Raw genomic sequence first — 20,189 nt, forward strand, 5'->3', positions numbered from 1 at the left:
TTAGCAGAAAAACCTGGATGACCATAAAGACAGTATATTCAAATCTATTAAATGACATAAAAACATAACACAATTAGAATTCGCTTAAATTCTACTGTTAAATTCCACATTAATCTCTATTAATCACTTTACTAGTGTTTCTTAGAAAAGGTGTGGTTTAATGGGAGTTTACATGTAAAACATAAATATGAATTCCCTCTTCTGTAATGTAAGTCTACATATAAGGGCCACAATTTTTCAATACATCATCTGAACTATGTGAAAAAAAATATTTGGTATTTGCTGCACTTGTGACTATAGACCCAGATTGTGGCTTAGACTAAGCTAGGAGGCAGAGCCCAAGTCTTATGCCATCTCTCTCATGGGTGGGGGAGAGAGAGGGGGGGGAGGGAGAGGGAGAGGGAGAGGGAGAGAACAGGGACACAAAGAAACTATGGAAAAACAGCAAATACAAGACCACATTACTATACTGCCTGCAGCTTCACAGGAAGTGGGTGCTTATTCATTCACACAGAGTGCTTCTGCACTTTGGACCAATCGTTGGAAGGAGAAATCGAAAACAATCTGTTCTTTCTGTCTCTTGCTTGCCATTTGGTCAAGTTGTATCCCATGGTCATTAATGTCTTCCCAAACCTGTCTGTGCCACCCGACCCTCAACTGCCCTCTGGAGAAAGCAGATCTTCTGTCCCACCTATTGGATTCAAGTCTCCGCCCAGTGGGTTCCATGTGAGCAGAAAGGCTGTCACTCGGCAATAGTGGAATCCATGGAGGCAGTGCTAGACCAGCCTTGCCGAGAAAGTGGGCAGCTAAGATACAGTGAGGTGAGGCTACCATTTCCAGACTCCACAAAGCAAACAGTGAAGAGGTCAGAAGGCAGGTGGCACCGTACGAGTCTTAAAAGGTCTGGAAATGTGGAATTGTGTCATTTTTTCAATCCCACACATCTGGTATGCTCTAGCAGATTTACCAGAAAAATTTATGGTAATATTTTATTTGTACTGAAATGTGATTTTATTTGTATGTTAATAAATAAAGTTGCCTGGGGGTCAGAGCTAATAGCAAACCATAGCAGAAGCCAGGCAGTGGTGGCGCACACCTTTAATCCAGATCACATGACAGACAGATCCCTGTGTGTTCAAGGATACAGCCAGCATGGAGACACACACCTTTAATCTCAATACCAACCATAGAAGACCTGGAGGTCTGTATAGACAGGCAGTGACAAGGAGGTCATGTGGTTGGGTTTACAACCAATGAGAAGACAGAACAGAAAGTCAATAAAAAGACAGATACAGAGGAAGTAGGTCTCTTTGGCAGGGGAAGGACAACAGCGGCAGCGAAGGGTAAGAAAGGGTTTTTAGTATCAGCTCTTAGCTTCTGCTCTGATCTCTTGGGCTTTTTACTCTGTATTTGGCTCTGTGTTTCTTATTTAGTAAGACTGTTCATCTACAAGAACTGTCACATTTTACAAGGCAAATTGCATAACCATTTTATATGCATACATATAAGAGAAAAACTTTCACATATACCATGAAGAAAAGCAATCTGTCTATTTTTACATAAATAGCACACGATGGGCAGAAGAAATGAGGTACCTCCTTTTTGACTCAAAACCTTCTGTATTTTCTGCCACATACACAATTCTTCTAAAAATTGGAAATAGCAAATCTAAACCCAAATTTCACCAAACCACCATCTGGGTGACTTAAGTGAGGTTACTTCAAATCTATGAATTTTAGTTTCCTGAGATCTAAACTCTTTTCAAACATGAGCCACAATGAATCATACCTTCATTCATACATGTGCCCAGGTATGTTCATATGCATGTCGAAAGCATTTATATTGAAACTTTGACTGCTATCTACTATATAAATCCATTTTCGATTCTATAATGTTTTTTCTAACTTTACAGATCAGAATCTAACACCAGACCAAAACACCCCTCCACACCCTCTCTACTGCGCTGTGTCAGGTTATGACTGTCGTCTGAGTGAGAGATGGAAGATAGAATCCAAGCCCATGAACTCAATCTGCTTTCACAAAGCAGTAAAATTACAGGTCAACAAGCTTGGCAGGGCCTTGGGCTCAAGGTTTTACATGAGTTCAATCACTGGCACAGCCTGTGAACTAGGACATACCACCTGCTTCTAAACCTTTACCTATAAATTGAAAAGAATGAAAGCAATCACTGGCCTCACAGAACTTCTGCGGGGGAAACTCAGAATGCTTGCAAAGCCCTTCAGAAATGGCAATGTCTTCATCAGCAAGAAATATTCTAAAGCAGACACCATAAGAAAATGAATATAGAAACACACTGGATCATAGCAGTTTCTAACCTCCAGGTACTTGGCAGGACATAGGGAGATAGTCTTATAGTGTCCCCATCTTCAAGAATATATGATTCTTGTGTAATACAGAGAAGGGGAAGGATGAGGAGAAGCTATTGCATTTCAGAAACATTGCATGCAGTGCCAGGAAAAAATACTGTCCAATCTATTGTGGAATTTGAAAGTATTTTCAATATTTCACAGATAAACAGGATTACAACACTATAAAATAACATATTTAATTCAGTTTGTTGGCATTAACAGATAAGGTAAGGTGCAATTGAAGGCAGGGTTCCCTATTGCAGATCGAGTAGAGGGTGGAAAGCCATTTGGTTAAGTTGGAAAGTGTTAACTGGGGACAAGGTATCATTCACATTCATTCATTTACTTGTAATTAGAGCCATCTTGATGCAAAGATGGCACAGTCAGTCTCCTTCCTATAATCGTACATTTTGCCATAGGACTGTGTATCATTTTCCACCAAAGAATAAAGTCATTATCATATCCATGCTCTGGAATATGGACTGGTTGTGGCTGACTTGAAAAGAAAGGAAGGGGTAAAAGAGTAGAATAGAACAGAATAAACTAGACTAGACTAGACTAGAAATAGAAACAGTAGAATATCATGGACAATGCTATATCAAAACTGAGCCTTTGTTGTCTTGTAACCCTGACCAGTCTGAGGAGTAGGTAATTACCTGCCTCACTTTAAGCAGTCTTCATCCACCCATCAGATACATGAGCAAGGCCAGCTGAAAGTCATCGGGTATTCACAAGTAAAAGAACAAATCCCTCTGAAGCCACTAGAGGCATACTTAGACCCACGGAACATAGTCCTATAGACTGTGTGCACAGACAAACGCTTTTTTATTTAAGCCACAAGGTTTGCAGGGGTGTTAAATACACCACAATGATCCTCTAGAAAGACTCTAGGCTACATAGAATAGAGCAAGATGAAATACCTTGAAGAGCCTTTCCAACCCTGAAGTAATGTTTTGTGTGGTGTATTTGTTTTTTTTGCAAATCCAAGACCTTGTCAGAGTAAGAACAGTAGTACATGTGTATTTATGTCTGTATAAATTTTTAAATGAGCTAAAAACTAACTATAAGCATAAGCTGTAATACATCCTCCCTGCAGGTTGCCACTGCAGAGACCACTGCTGCGGGTTGTCTCAGATTTGTGTATCCACAATAATGTTGTGATCCCACACCCTGGAAAGCACAGCTGTCATTCGCTTCCATTTCTCCCACCTAGCTCCCAGGCTTGGAAACTACTACACTCCTCAGGGAAGCTTTGCCACTACACAGATGAATTCACCCTCTGTGTAATGCTGGAGTCTGCTGAACTGTGTCTCCACTTAGAAAGTGTCAGTATGTGTCTGTGCAAGTCCTGTCGGGATCCTGGAGCTTTGGAAAGGCAGGTCACTATATATACTGTGGAATATAAAAACCCTTTGAGCTCAGAGTGATGTACACACAAGCTCTAAATGCTATCATAGTATAATTAAAAGATCCCTGGGGATGTTTTGCCATGTGACTGAAACAAGAAATCTGTCCTTTATATCTCTGTTGCTTTTCCTGTCTCCTTTAAATCCAAGACCATCAAAATATCCCCCAAATGTGTTCTCTGTAGCAGCAAGCATAGACCTGCCACTGAAGAACAGAGATGAAGATGAAGTCTCTAACCCTTCCACTCTGGGTGCAGTAGGACAGCTCTAGAGTGAACCAAGCATCCTTCTCCCGTCTTGATTCCTATCATTCCAAGCCTATGCAGGATCTTATCACCTTTAATGTCCACAATGCTGCTTTACAAAATAAGTAGTCAAACCAGCTCTCACTTATATTTTAAAAAAATAGTAATCTGTCAGTGAGATTTTTCTACTGTCTGAATATAAAGAGGTACTTATATCTTCCAGCCAAGGAGATGAGAGAAAGAAACAGACATGATGGATAAGCAAACTTCCCAGTTTCTGTGAATTCAAACCCACTTGCCATTTCTCACATGCTCTGTAAAGGGCAGGGCTCCTGCAATGAACTTGTTACCAGCTACCTCCCTGCCACCACCTCTTAGGAGCTCGTAAATCAGTCTCCAATGGATGCCTTTATGTTCAAAATGGCAGCTTTGCACAATGGCCCCCAAGCTAATCAGGTCTACATTCTTGAATAAGGGAGAAATAAAGAACTGTGGGAAAACTATTTGCTCGTTCATTCTACAATTGTGGGCTTCAATCACACATGGGTGGATTTTAGGGCTAAAGGTACTACAGAGAACTAAACTGTAGAAATCAGAGGCAAAAATGCTCCCTGCACTCATCCTCCATCCTTCTTTTCCTGAAGAGAGAGCACTGGGAGAAGGCATATTTATGATATATCTACAGACAGGATCAGGAAATATTTCCTTGGCTTAATAAAACCAGACTTAGTATATAAGTGAAAGTATTAATAGCCATATTAAATAGATATAAAGTTACATGACAGTCACAACTCTAAGTAGCTACTTGATTTTTATTAACTAGAAATAAGACCTTCTTCTGTGGGCTGCTGCTGAATCATTTATGTGATCATCACAATGAACACACCAGGCCAATTTTAATGTCACAATTGCACTATACACATGAAACTAGGAAAGCAAAGGTAGGTAAATTTCCTATCTAAACTTTCTTTATAAAGGGCTCTAGGCAGCTCATCTCCTTAGCTCACTATTCACATTGTAATGGCCACAGAACACTGGCCACCTTCTAACCTGATGTGACCAAAATATTGTGGGAAATGCCACAATAAAAGAAATTTGATTATCCCTATTGGTCAGAGTGGGAGGGATTTCTCAGGGGACATTGATCACCTTATTACAAACTGTGAAAGAATTACTGAGTGTAGTGAAAAGCCAACAACTGCTTTTCGTGTCTAAAACCAAGGATGTTCTCCCAGTCCCCCTTCTCTTGGCTACCCCAGAGAAAATTCTGAGAGGAAGAATGAGTGTAAATAGTCACTGTGTAGAGGAAAAAATGAATCATGGAGACTTGTGACAGGTACTATGTTTGGAAAATTTTCTTCTATATCTACGATATAATTAGAATTGGGCACAATGTACACCCCTGCAGTCTCTCCACTTGGAAGTGAGGTTAAGTCTAGCCTAGAGGTACAAAGTTGGACCCTGTCTCAAAAGACAGAAAGAGGAAAATAAGGCCGATCTAGGCAACAAGTGACAGACTCAGACCTCAGCAGCTCCGACATATAGCACTCTTGTGCCCAGCTAAAGTGAACAGGAAAGAGCACTTTGTCCAGCCCTAGAATTGAGGAAGAGCAAAAAGAAGTTAAGATGAACGATGGACTCTGTCTAGGTGGGAGCAGAAATGGAGCCTTGTAAGCTCAAGGGTGAGGGCAGTAGAAAAGCAAAGAGTGCGGGAGGCTCTTTCATGACTCTTCAGTTGATCCTTCACTGGTCTTTGCCTCCACTCACACCAACTGAGGAGTGCCTTCATTAAAATGGCAGGTGTCGTACCCTAGAAGGTTGAGAAAAGATAAGAAAGTGTCATTTCCCAGGATCTCCTTTGGCCATGTAGAGCATCCATGGAAGTCAGCAATTACTATGTATCCTGTAAAGATCCCAGAGGTGATGTAAAAGGAACTGACCTGACACATGTAAACACCAGTGACATTACAGGCATGCCTGATGGCCTGTCAACTCAGTATTGTTCCAGAATATCGTGTAAATTAAGATCATCCTAAAAGAATGACCAAACACAATTTAAACAAGGTCAGTATGTGATACAGAAGGTCTCTTACTGGTTAAATGAGTGACTGTTGTTTTATAGTTGACTGCTAGAGCCTTGCTGTAGTCTATATCCCATAATAAGATCATTGAAATGGTTGTAGAACTGCCCCTAGTTTTGGACAGTAGCCAATGTGCAATGAGGCGTTGCCTCTTTCTTGTTTTTCTCCAAATTGCCCCACGAAGCCTATATCCTACAGAGATCATCCCCAAACCCTTTAATTGAGATAAGATAGGGTTCTCAGTAGTTCTTACTAGCAAGAGAAATAACTCAACTCATTTTCTTGCAAGCATGTCCCTATGATCTTTAATGGAAAGATATTGATGTTAAATAAAAGTAGCTGAGATGACTTTGAGAGAGAACTGCCAGATTTTTTGCCAAAGTCAACTATTAATTAGCACGCTCTCTCTCTCTCTCTCTCTCTCTCTCTCTCTCTCTCTCTCTCTCTCTCTCTCTCTCTCTCTCTCTCTGTGTGTGTGTGTGTGTGTGTGTGTGTGTGTGTGTGTGTGTGTATCCTGTCCATGTGTTCACATGTAGGTCTGTGGGTGCATGCCCACAGGTGTGCACATACAAGTAGAAGCCAAAGGTTAATGTTGGATGTCTTTCTTTATCACTCTTCACCTTATTTTTTAAAAACAGGGTCTCTTGCTGAACCTAGAGATCATCAATTCACTAGGCTGGCTAGCCAAGGAGTTCCAGAATCTGCCTGTCTAACCTAACCGTGCTCACTCCACCAGCACTAGGGTTACAGACACAAGTCACCACTTCTAGCTTTTATGTAGGCACTGGGAATCCAGACCCAGCTTCTCATTCTCACAGAGCAAGCGCTTTACTTGCTAAGATATCACCTCAGCACCTCCATTAGCCTTTGATTATAGCAGAAACTATAGAAACAAAATAATAACCAAGTAGAAGGACTCACTGTTGAATCTAGTGCTTAAGTTGGGCTATACTCTAGGACTTCAGAGGGAAGGTGACTGCTGTATGAAGAAGGTTGAGCTGCTGTGGTCAGTTGCTTCAGTTTTGTTTCATGTGTCTCTCATCTCCCAGAGGGCTGGCCCTGTGCTGTGGTTTGGATCTGGAATGTCTCAAAGAGATATGTGTTAAGGCTCGATCCTCATCTTACAATTATAACATGCAGAATGGTTTCTTTTTTATTTAAAATTTTTTTATTCCTTTTACATACCAACCACAGATCCCCTTCTCATCCCTCCTTCCGCTCCCCTATCTTCTCCCCCCAACCTACCCCCATCTCCTCCAAAAGAGTAAGTCCTCCCATGGGGGGACAGCAAAGCCTGGTACATTCAGTTAAGGCAGGACCAAGCCACTTCCCCTTGCATCACAGATGAGCAAGGTGTTCAACCATAGGTAATGAGACCCAGAAAGCCAGCATATACACCAAGGATAGATCCTGATCACACTACCAGGGCTCTCAAACAGACACAAACAGAAACAGCTATACAACTGTCTCCCATATGCAGAGGGTCTAGTCTAGTCCCATGCAGGTTCTATAGCTATTAGTCTAAAGTTCGTGAGTTCCTATGAACATGGTTCAGTAGTCTCTGTATATTTCCCCATCATGATCTTGATGCCCCTTTGTAGCTAGAGTTTTCCTGCCTTGCCCACAGTTAGGACAAATCTGTCACTGGCCAGTCCCACAGCTGCTCAGACCCAACCAAGTAAATACAGAGACTTATATTGCTTACAAACTGTGTGGTCATGGCAGGCTTCTTGCTAACTGTTCTTATAGCTTAAATTAATTCATTTCCATAAATCTACACCTTGCCACGTGGCTCGTGGCTTACTGGCATCTTCACATGCTGCTTGTCATGGCAGTGGCTGGCAGTGTCTCTCCTTCTGCCTTCCTGTTCCAATTCTCCTCTCTCTTAGTCCCACCTATACTTCCTGCCTGGCCACTGGCCAATCAGTGTTTTATTTATTGACCAATCAGAGCAATTTAACATACAGACCATTCCACAGCAACCCTTGCTCATGTAATCCCTCTTCCCTCTCTTCAACTGGGTTCCCTGAGTTAGGCCTGGTGCTTGGTTGTGGATCTCTGTATCTGCTTCCGTCAGTTACTATATGAAGGCTCTATGATGACAGTTAGGGTATTCACCAATCTGATTACCAGGGTAGGCCAGTTCAGGCACCCTCTCCCCTATTGCTGGGGTCATCTTTGTGGATTCCTAGAAATTTCCCTAGTACCAGATTTCTCCTTTAGCTCATAATGTCTCCCTCTATCAAGATGTCTCCTTCATTGCATGCAGAGTTGTTAAGAGCCAATATCTGCTGCGTATTTGTTAAGCCACTGAGTGTATGAGAGACTGTGGGACTCCAGGCTTTTCCTCAATATTTTTGCTTCTTGGCATTGAGACAAGCAGCTTGTTCCACAATGTACTCTTCACTCAAGTGCCGCCTCACCCAAGCCAAACAGCAAAATGAACCATCAGTCATGAGCTTAAACCTCCAAAACTGTGATGAGGGGTAGAGTTTTGTTCTGGTGGAATTGGTTAGCTTGGATATTCGTTAGACTAATGGAAAGTTAGCATACTCAACACTCATCTCACAGTGCAAGCAGACACAAAGCAAAGCAAGTGGAAATGTGTGTGGTGCAAATCTCACATGACATCGCTATTGCCTTTGCAGAATGAAAAGATGATCTTGCATTTTGTAATGTTCAAGGCAAGGTTCAGAAGCCAAGTAGATGCAGGACTGCTTGAGTGCTGGGGTCTGTGCCTTTAGTTGAGAAAATGTAAAGTCCATGGAAAAGGTCAGGAGAGAGGTGAAGAACTGAAGCTCCCATTGAAGTCTGCCACTGTAGCCCAGAGGATGTTTGTTGAACCACAAGGAAATTGTCATGTCAGTGAGAAACAAGAGGAAAGAAGGTCAGCCAGCAACTCCCTTTCATAAAGAACAAAGCCAGGAGTGACCAAACAGAAGAATGTGTACCAATCACAGTTCCATGCACACACAGCAGCCGTGCAAACAGCACCCAACAGACAGGGAGCAGGAATCCATGCCCCATCAAGGCTAAAATGCCCTTCATCCATGGACCCCCCCAAACCTGCCATTCTACTGTAGTTCACATGTGTCCTCCCTATTTCTTGGTGTTCTTACTGTGCAGGATAAAGGAAGCTGACAGGCAAAATGGTTTTTCAACAGGTTTGGCAGTACCTAAGGGGAAGATTTGAGTTTTATTGTTGATCAGATATGATATAAGATTATATTAAAATCAATTTTGTCCTTATTAACTAGCCATGTATATTAATAAAAGGCCAGAAAAGGCAAAATTTTAAAGGAACAATTTCTCTGCACACCAGAGTTACACAAAATAAGTGTGACCCTGCATGTATTCATTCTAAAAGTTGGGACTATCTCAAGACATGTTGGAAGGCATCATCCACAAATCAAGCTGTCACATTTTCCCCATCTCTGACCTGGAAGTCACAATCTGAGACTAGTGAACATTTTCTCCATCTGCCTCATTGGAAACACTCATTTCAAACTTTGGGGCTTGCCCTAATTAGCAGTATTATCTCTATTTTATTTTTTCAAGTGAAATTACTGTATAAATACCTCACAGGCTATTGTGAGAATCAAATTAGAGAGCAGATGTGAAAGTATTTTGAAAAGTTCAAAATGTTATAGGGATATAAAGTTATCTGACATGCTGCTACGATAATAACAATTTAAGCATGCTAATAGGCATTGCTTTCTCATTAGCGAGGCAGAGCCATGGTGGAAATAATGCAAAATCCAGTCAGCTATTAAATGTTCAAGTTCCAGCTCTGCACTACCTAACTGGTGTGACCTCAACAAGTTCCTCACCCACTCTAGCCCTTCACATTCTCATTAGGAAAGAGAAAACTCAAAGGGTGGAACTTTAGAAGCCTGCCAAAGTCTTTGGAACTCTAACTAGAACTACTTGTTGGCAGGTTGTCCACATATTCTCCTCAAATAATTCACAGAAGGACATAGAAAAAGATACCTAGGTTCCATAGATGTCAATTATGCACAACCCTGGAGATGCATGCTTTTGAAACAATAACAAAATAATTCTTGGCTTAGAGTTAATTTATCACAGCCATTTCTGATGTTTCTGGTCATTTAGATAGGATTCTTCAGGCCCTTAACTCTACTAGACCCCACACTTACACAAAGGTCTTCCACCCATACCCCTTCTTAGACCTCCCTTCTCAATCTTTCTGTGTTTATTCATCATTAGTCTCATTGTGGTCATTATTGTGAGCCACAGTGAGGAATCATTACTGAGAACCTATCCACTGTGAATAGGGGCTGTATTGGCATTGTTAAAGCAATATATAGAATACTCACAAGAACTCTGAATGGCATGTTTAGTTGCCTTCATGTCATGGAAAGGTTAAACATACTAACCAAACTCACACATCAAAGAAGGAGGTAAAAGCATATCTCACTACACAGCCCTGGTTTCTCAATGTCATAATGTCCTCTGACCTCCACTAAAAGCTTTATACTGTAATAATTTCTTCATTTGTCTCTCTTCTAGGCTGTCAGCTTGGTAGTTGAGAATACTTGTTATTTCTTGTGTTCCCAGTAATTATCACACTGCATGCAACAAAAAAGGTGTTCAATTAGTGTTTGCCCATTATACCAAACACATGAGCTTATCCTATCACATTTAATATACAATATATAATTCGCTATAGTGATCTTTGTGTATGTTAGACAAGTACTGTACCACAGCACTTATCCTGGGCCTTTACTATCAGTCTGTATGTGTGAATGTGTATGTGGTGTGTGTGTGTGTGTGTGTGTGTGTGTGTGTGTGTTGTAGATGGGCATACCAACATATATTCAACAGTTATAGGAGTATATTAGGCACCCCGCTCTGTGACATTTTGCCTTAATACCTTGAAAGGGGGTCTTTCACTAGAACTTGAGCTAAACCAGTAGTCAGCAGGCCCCAGAGATCTTTCCCCAGCCAGTACTGAGATTACAGGTATATATGCAGCCATGAACAGCTTTTTACATGGATGCTGGGATCTGAGCTCAGGTCTCCACATCTGCCGAGCGAACACATATGCCCAATGACTCGTCTCTCTAGGCCATCTAAAGTAGCACTTAAACTCAAGATCTTCGGCCTATAATTAAGTAAGATAAGATTCTTAAAACCTATATTTAAAGGCATTTTCCAATGTTTCAAAATAAACCCTTTGAAGTCTCAAAATCACCATAAGCTTCCACTTATAAAGCAAGGGATTCCAGTGATTATATGCTTCCTTATACTATTATAGGTATGTGGAAGAACTTTAGATTTGATAGGTTTCCTAGGTCTTGGGATCTAGGATGCTCATTTCTACTGTCAAATTGGCTGGATTAGGAAACATCTAGGGCTTTAGTATGGCACATCTTTGGATCTGTCTGTGAAGGCATCCCCAGAAATAGTTAACTGAAGGGGAAGACTTGTCCTCAGCAGGCACAGCACAGTCCTATAGGTTCCATCCAGACTTCACAAAAGTGATAAAGGAGTCCAGCTGGAGCACCAGCATTCTCTTTCTCTGCTCTCTGGTCCTCTGAGATGGGAGCAAGCAGACTCACACTCCTGCTTCCCCAACGGAAGCCATTCCTGCTGCTGTGCTTCCCAGACAGTGACAGACCATAACCTCAAACCAAGAACCGGAAGATACCTGTCCTCCCCTCGAGAGCTTCTAATCAGATATCCAAAGCAGCTCACAAGAGGCATCATCTACATTTTGCTCAGTTGCTTCAGTTGCTATCCAACCCTTTTCTCATGTTCCTGATGTATTTTTAACATGTCTTTTGGGTATCTTCATTTGTTTCTCCAAGAGTTAGTTCTAAATATACACGTCTAAAATGAGTCTTCACATCTTCCTTTCTACAAAAAGTTTAGAGAGCGGCCTTTTAGTCCTTCAAGGGGCTTAGCAGAAAGACTTCCAGAGATACATGGTTTGGTTCAATAACAACAAAAGTACCAGTTCTTTCATGAGTTCCACGTGTATTTAAAAGGCTTACCCTCTCAACAATACATTACCTTCTACTATCAAAACCTATCTAAGAAGCCCAGAAAGACCACAGCACACAGCCCTTTGCATTCCACTGCATGCTGCAGATAGTGTTTATTATGATATGCAATATGCTCAGCACTGCCAAATGCCCTGCCAAATGTGAAAAGGAGACATAGCCCCTGCTTCTGATGTCAGAAGTAGGAGGATGACACACAGAAGAACAGAACGACACAAGGCAAGACACAATCAAGTGCTAGCTTGTTTGGAATATGTCATTACCCCACAGCGCTTGAGAAGGGGACAAGATGGCATTGCCACTGCTGGAGCCCAAGCCAAGACCACGCAGGAAAGCAAACTAGAATGTTGTAGGCTGAAGCTTCCTGGAGACAGACCCTTCCACAGTAAACCATTCAGAATGCCCACACACAGCACCTGCTGTTTGTTTATTGGTTTCCCACAGGTACTTCTTTCTCCTTCTATCTTCAAAACAAAGAAATTCTCAGGGCTTAGAATCCAGAACTCCATTCATTTATTAATACCCCTTCTTAGGAGATTATTCCATCATGGATCTATGAAGGTTGTTCCTGATCATCACCTCCTAGTTGCAAGTCCGATGTTGTTCACAAGCTCCTGTCACATTTTCCAAATGTCTACTATGCATTTCCACAAACTCTTTCAAGAACCAATTCTAGACTTACATGAGTAAAATGAAGAAATGCATCACAACTTTTTAAACACAATGTCAGAGCAAAAACAGTATATCACAAACACCCCACCACTAAGCCACATTCCTCCACTCTGAATGGCAATAGTTTTATACCTATTGATCTTTCCTCCTGTCACGACTTGCTTCTCTGTTGCCATGATAAAACACTGTCAGGAAGCAACTCCAGAGGAAAGGGTTTATTTCATCCTACACTTCCAGATCGCAGCTGAGGGAAGTCAGGGCAGGAACTCAAGGCAGTACTCTGTGGACGGGGCGGGACTGAAGCAGACACCATGGAGGAATGCTGCTTACTACATTCTTGCCTGGGTACTTCCTTATGTAGACCAGGTCCTCCTGCCCAAGGATCTGTCAGTAGGCTGAGTCTTGCCACATCAATCAAGAAATTGCTCCTACCGACATACCCGCAGAGCAAATGTTGGAGAAATTTTCTCAGTTGAGGTTCCCTCTGCCCAGGTGACTCTAATTTGGGGCAAGTTGACAAAAACTAACCAGCACATTTCCTTACCTTGGCATTTCTATCAGCTTAGTAATGTGAGAAATGTTTTAGTCCCTACATAAAACCTCTATCAGTATTGCACACACACACACACACACACACACACACACACACACATTCTCTTCCACCTATTTCTTTTGGCTGCAATTCTCAATCCCAATCCATTGTACAGTAAAATGTACGTTTTAGCCAGTCTCCTTTTACCATCACCTGCCGCAGTTCTCCGAAGCCCAGGGTTTTCAGCAGAAGCTCACCAGAGGTGTGCGCAGAGGGAAGCAGTGAGGGGAAACAGAAGCATAGACATCATGCTTGCATCTCAGCCTGGACATCTTGACTTGTCCTTCACAAACTCTGAGCTCCTCTGCTCTCATATTTAAACTGATAATAAACCTATGAATTTAACATTAGGATGAAAATTTAAATAAGATAATACATAAAAGTCCAGAACAAAACAAGAACTTAATAGATAGCAATCTTATATTAACAATCTCTATTATTGTGAGATGAGGTAGCTTGATTATGTATTTCTTGGGTGGCTTCAGTATATAAGCGAGACATATCTTCCTTCCCATTTCTTCTTTTATTATTTATCAGAATTGAGGTTATTTCCTTCAAACTTATTTTCATTTACATAAATACTATTTATTCCTCAAGAGTCTTTTCCTGTCACTGATGTCCTTACTTATGTCTCTGTTTCCACCCCAACCCACACTGAACCCTCTCATCCAATTATGGGATTATCTAGTATCTATTTTCTACTGCATCATTTGAATTTAAACACATGTTTGTTGCATATCTTTTCTTAATTCGTGCTAAATGAATGGTACTATTTCAGCCTCCCAGTAGGCATGTTATTCCCATGCAAATGGAGACTATCATTTGTGACGTGAATCCAGTGCTGTACTCAAAAAAAAAAAAAAAAAAAAAAGGAATTTCACAATATTTGTTGGAATGATTAATAAATAAAGATCGTGTTAATAAAACAGAAAATCCCAGGGTTGGCATGAGGATTAATGGGAGTGAGAGTCATATTTTGGTGAGAGCTGAATGCTAAGAAAATGTAGTGGCATGATTTACGTAGCAAGTAGGGAGGTTTGATGCAGTAATACTGCCTGGAATGGATGCTGAGTGAGAAGAAGATGAGGACCAGAGAGAATCCTGGGCCTTTTGTTAACCATTAGAAGAAGGAAATGCGTCCAGAACAGGAAGACATGGTAGGGGGAGAAGTCAGTCAGCAAATTTAACAAAAGAAAAGGCCAAGACAAAGCAGATGAATAAATACATTTTAAAGCACAAGAAAAAGTCAGTGTTCCAGGCTGAAGAGATAGATGGGCAGAGGTCATGAGTACATGTTTTTTGCAGTAGACCCAAGTTGGCTTCCCAGAAAGGACATGGGATGGCTCACAACTGCCTGTTAACTCCAGCTCTAGTGGATCCAGTGCCCTCTCCTGGCCTCCATGAACACCTCACATGGACATGCACAAAACTAAAACTGAAAATAGTTCTTAAAAAATAAAAAAATAAGTGGGCCAATGCTTCTGGATTGGAAAAAAGCTATTTCTGGATGAAGTAGGGAGACGCCAAAGATGAGCTTGCTTTTGATTTGATAGCAACATTAAGGCTTCAATGCATTTGTCTGATGATTATGCTGAGAAAACAGTATATATATATATATATATATATATATATATATATATATATATATACTCTGCAAAGGGATCTGCAAAGTGTCACTAGGAAGCTAATGATGAACCATTCATAGCACTGACATCTGGTGTCAGAGCTCAAGCTGGTCCAGAACAGCACCCACTCCCATCACTAAGTTTGAGGAGTACCATGATTCACCTGATACAGAGTTCTCAGAAAGGCAATGAGACCTATTCTGATATATATATATATATATATATATATATATATATATATATATATATATAGTCAGTGAAGACTCTCGAAACCCCCCAAATATGGATTACTTCTTGTTTTCCAAATACCTTTTGAGTTGTATAACATTAAACTAGTTCAAATATGGGATAAGAAAGAACATCAGAACTATACTTACTTGCTTTCTCAGTTCAAATTTTCCTTCATTCATAAAAGTAGCCTAAGAAATCCTAAGTTCAGAAAAATGAAGGTGATATTGTTCAAAGTAGTTCTCTCATTTTTCGGATGTTTTCTTATTCAACCTACTTATAAACTGCTGTTATGGGAGTATTGGCAGGGCACAAAAGGATTTTACCTACATTTCTGGCTCCTTTGAAACAACAGAAACTGTATTCATCCTTCCCATTTGAATCAAGCCAAACAATAAAGCATGTGTTGTGCAACAATAGTAGTGAAGCTCTAGGAAGTAGCCAAATAGATAGAAAGCAAAGCACACAACTGCCCCAGCTCCACACTTTGAGGAGATTTATAATCCATAAAAGGAAGGAAGAAATCCGAGCCAAGGACTTTATACCCCTGAAGTCAAAGACTAAGTGCTGAGAGCTCTGGGATAGCAAGCTAGAAGAGGAGACAAGTATATGGAGAATATATCATATCTGCAAAGTGTCACTGGTAAGCTAATGATGAACCATTCATAGCACTGACATCTGGTGTCAGAGCTCAAGCTGGTCCAGAACAGCACCCACTCCCATCACTAAGTTTGAGGAGCACCATGATTCATCTGATACAGAGTTCTCAGAAAGGCAATAAGACCTAGTGAAGAGGTAAGCACCACTCATTTCTACCCATCCAATTTCTAAAGTGGATCTGAAGGATTTGCTTGATTCCAAGAAAGTTTACCTATATCCAGAGCAAAGCTCAGAATATACATAAGAATAGAAAGCTACATAGCCATTAAGGAAGTAAATTTCAGAATATCAGACACATAGACAAGGAGGAAATCTTGAAACAGAATGATGGTTAAAACTACCTAAAATAAAGCCAGAATGGATGTCAGTGCTAGAATCAGTAGACAGGAACATGAAAAAGCTATTACCACCAAAGTTAAGTGTAACCATAAGAATATGTAAGTTGTTGGGTTTTTTTTTTTTCTGTTGTTGTTGTTTGTTTGTTTTGTTTTTTGTTTTTTTGGTTTTTTGAGACAGGGTTTCTCTGTGTAGTTTTGGTGCCTGTCCTGGATCTCACTTTGTAGACCAGGCTGGCCTCAAACTCACAGAGATCCACCTGGCTCTGCCTACTGAGTGCTGGGATTAAAGTCATGTGCCACAACCGCCCAGCTGTAAGTAGATCTTTTAAAGTTAAAACCAGAATATGCCAAATGAAAATTATGCAGGATGGGGTTATAGTCTCGTTCAGCGCTCCAGACCAAAAACAAAAAAAACAAAATTAAGGAACTTGAAGACACATCAATGGAAATCAATCAAGACAAAATGCAGATAGAAAATATATGTGTGGTGGTTTGAAAGAAAATGGCCCCCAAGAGGAGTGAAATTATTAGGAGGTATAACTTTGTTGGAGTAAGTGTGTCTCTGTGGACGTGGGCTTTAAAGTCTCATATATTCTCAAGCCACACCCAGTAGACAGATGACTTCCTGTTTCCTACATATCAAGATGTAAAACCCTCAGCTTCTCCAGCACCATGTCTGCCTGCATGCCACTGTGTCTCACCATGATGACAATGGACGGAACCTCTGAAATTGCAAGCTACCCCATTAAATGTTTTCCTTTATGAGAGTTGCTGTGGTTGTGGTAGGGTTTCATAGCAATAGATACCCTAACTAAGGCAGCTTCTCCCTGGTACTTCGCTGTGTATAGAACGCTATTCCTATCAATAGCCATATGGTCTCAGTGGTCAAGCATCCCTAAGCAGAGCTGGGGATATAAGGCTTAATTATCATAAACTGAGTCAGCAAAGGAATAACTCCAAAAGATCTTGACCAACTAATACTCATCACACAGCAAGCATCACGAAGTTGGTGCTGTATCAGTTCATTTGCTCAGCCAAATCTTGCAAGAGTGCTCCAAGGTAACTGGTGGTCATGTGACCATGGCAGGAATCTCTGCTCAGAATTCTAGTCTTATAGAGGGACTACAAATCATCTCCCATAGGTAAAGATATTGTCTAATTAGTGGGGCTGCAAACAAGTATTCTTGGGATCACAGAGGTTCCTGGGAAGTCTCTAGAGAGAGAAAGATGGTCTCTATCTTTATTATGCTTGTAAGAAAGTAAACCTGCCTTCCTAGAAAGACAGTATCTCTAGCTTCCAAGGCTCAACAAGCTAGTCTGCAATATGTGGGAATACCAAATAGAATTTTAGCTCAAACCTTGGATGTCCATATCACAAATCTTTATCCAAATATCATTGCCTTGGTAAAGCCTGGTTCAAACATTCTACTTACTCCTACAATACTCCCTCAACATTATTATATTCAAAGAATATGTCAACCTTTCCCAAACATTCATATTTAAGATCTGCCATCTCCAGCTCAGAGAATATTCATTCCATGAGAGCAGAAATTGTGCATTTTATTCATTACTGTGCTCACAATCAACAACTACTCATAGCAATAATCAATAAATTATAAAATATTATTCATGGAATAAAGCTGTAAAGGTATTAAATTATATTTCTATACCGTGCATGTCAAGAAATTCAAGTCTTATAAAGAATTTAATTCACAAATAAAGGTTATGATAAGGTAGATTTTTTTAAAGGGGAAAACCCATTAGATTATCAAATTGTGCAGGCCCAATATCCCTTCCTTTGAACCTACTTCACAGAACATAAGATGACTGACAGCATCAGAAGCCTATTCCACCATTCTGTTCACAGCATGCCATGATTGCTTAGGCTGTTTTACCCAAGCATTGATCACAATGAAGTACTAGAAGTGGACAATCCCTCTCTATTAAATTCCTCTGCTAGACTACTATGGCTATGAGTTAACTCACAATTTTAACTAAGACATTCACAAAATCAATGAAGTATATAAAGTTGGTTCTAATCACTCCTTCATTCTTGAGTTTGCACATGTATTAACTACAATTAAAATGCTGAATGTTCCTCCAAAGTCCCATGTTTTAAATTTGGTCCCAAAGAAGATGCTAAATTTGGTCCCAAATGTTAGATGTTAAATTTGGTCCTAAAGATAATAAAACATTTAACAGGTGGAGCCAGGTAGGAGGTACGTAGGATATCGGGGACATATCCTGAGAAAATGTGATAGGACAATAGCTCCTTCTTCTTCTTCTTCTTCTTCTTCTTCTTCTTCTTCTTCTTCTTCTTCTTCTTCTTCTTCTTCTTCTTTTTTTTTTTTTTTCCCGAGACAGGGTTTCTCTATGTAGCTTTGTGCCTTTCCTGGAACTCACTTGGTAGCCCAGGCTGGCCTCAAACTCACAGAGATCCGCCTGCCTCTGCCTCCCAAGTGCTGAGATTAAAGGCGTGCGCCACCACCGCCTGGCTAACTCCTTCTTTTTATGTGTTTTCTTTCTCACCCTGAGGTGAATTGATTTAGGTAGGTGCTCTCTACCTAGCAGAGTCATAAAAATGGGTCTGCTATCTCATGGACCAGAAACTCTAAAACCTTGAGTCAAAATATCCCTTTTCTCCAGGAAAGCTAATTATTTCAGTTACCTTGTTATGGTTACAGAAAACTGACTTCCAGAGTATCAAAATTGTGTGGCGGTCTAGGTATTGTCCTTGATTCTTCTTGCTCCCTCACAAACATTCCCTCCTAGAAATTTGCTTTTTGTTTCGTCTTGTTTCGGTTCTTGTTTTGTTTCTTTCTCTAATCTATTGTTTTCACTACAGCTTCCTAGGAGATGTGATCTAACACAAAGACACATTAAATCTGTCAGTGGTGGTCAAATTTGTCTCTTTGCAAGATTATCATAAATGCAGAGGTTTATGTCATGACTATAGAAGTCATACTTACAAAAGAAAGAACTAGACCTTCTTTCCTTAGAGAATAGCAATTAACTAGAACTCTGGGCTCCATTTATTTGGGAGACCAGTTCCACAGAGTGTGATTTGATTTTAAATTTATCTCAGAACCAAGATGATTTTTCTTTCCATCCGTGTGTTGTGTGGTGTAATTATTCTTCATTCCAACAGGGCAAAGCATTTTGCTTTCTCAGAGGCATAGATAATTTTTTTGCTTGCCCTGAACATCTTCACGCTCAGCCCAATTTGCTATTTAGTTGATAACACAGTCTCAAGGAAGTCCACTGTACTTTGTGAGGCCATATATATCATCTGATCAAAATCTCTGTGTTAGAGATTGGCTAGCAAGGGAGCTAGCTACTCTCTGATTCTATATCTGACTAGGCAATATTCAGTAAATCACCTAACACTATGAAATCTTTGCCATTGTGTTACATATATCAGAAGTGTTAAGATGGAAATATGATTTGAAACAAATTGTTGCAGGGGTCTTTTTTATATTGTATTACTATAGAATGCAGGGGAGAAAATGCACCCAGGCACAGGGACACAGTGCTAGCCACGAAGGATGGGCAGGTATTTCTCATTGCATGGTCCTCTTTAATTCTTCATCATGCCCTTGCAGGTTCCAAAGCAAGAAGCCCTTGGTTCATTCCTGAAGCTTTCTGACCCATAACAGCACATTCCATGTCTGCCTTACATCTGGTACAGCACACACGCTGCATTCTCATGAATACCACACAGAGCTCAGTATGAAGCCTTCGGAATCACTGTATTCAAGTCCTTGTTTGAGCAGGGTTGTCTTTTCCTCATTCTGGTAGCAGTACACTGTTGGAGTGAATCCTGTTGTTAGCTAGACAGGAGTCCCGAGAGAGGACATGTTGGGTTCTGTATGTTTAACTTTTTATCCTTTATGTCAACCAGTTATGTTTCTAAAACATTTCCAATCCCCTAGGTTCACAGAAAACAA

This window comes from Peromyscus leucopus, chromosome 17 (assembly GCF_004664715.2).
Source record: "Peromyscus leucopus breed LL Stock chromosome 17, UCI_PerLeu_2.1, whole genome shotgun sequence".
Taxonomy (NCBI): Eukaryota; Metazoa; Chordata; class Mammalia; order Rodentia; family Cricetidae; genus Peromyscus; species Peromyscus leucopus.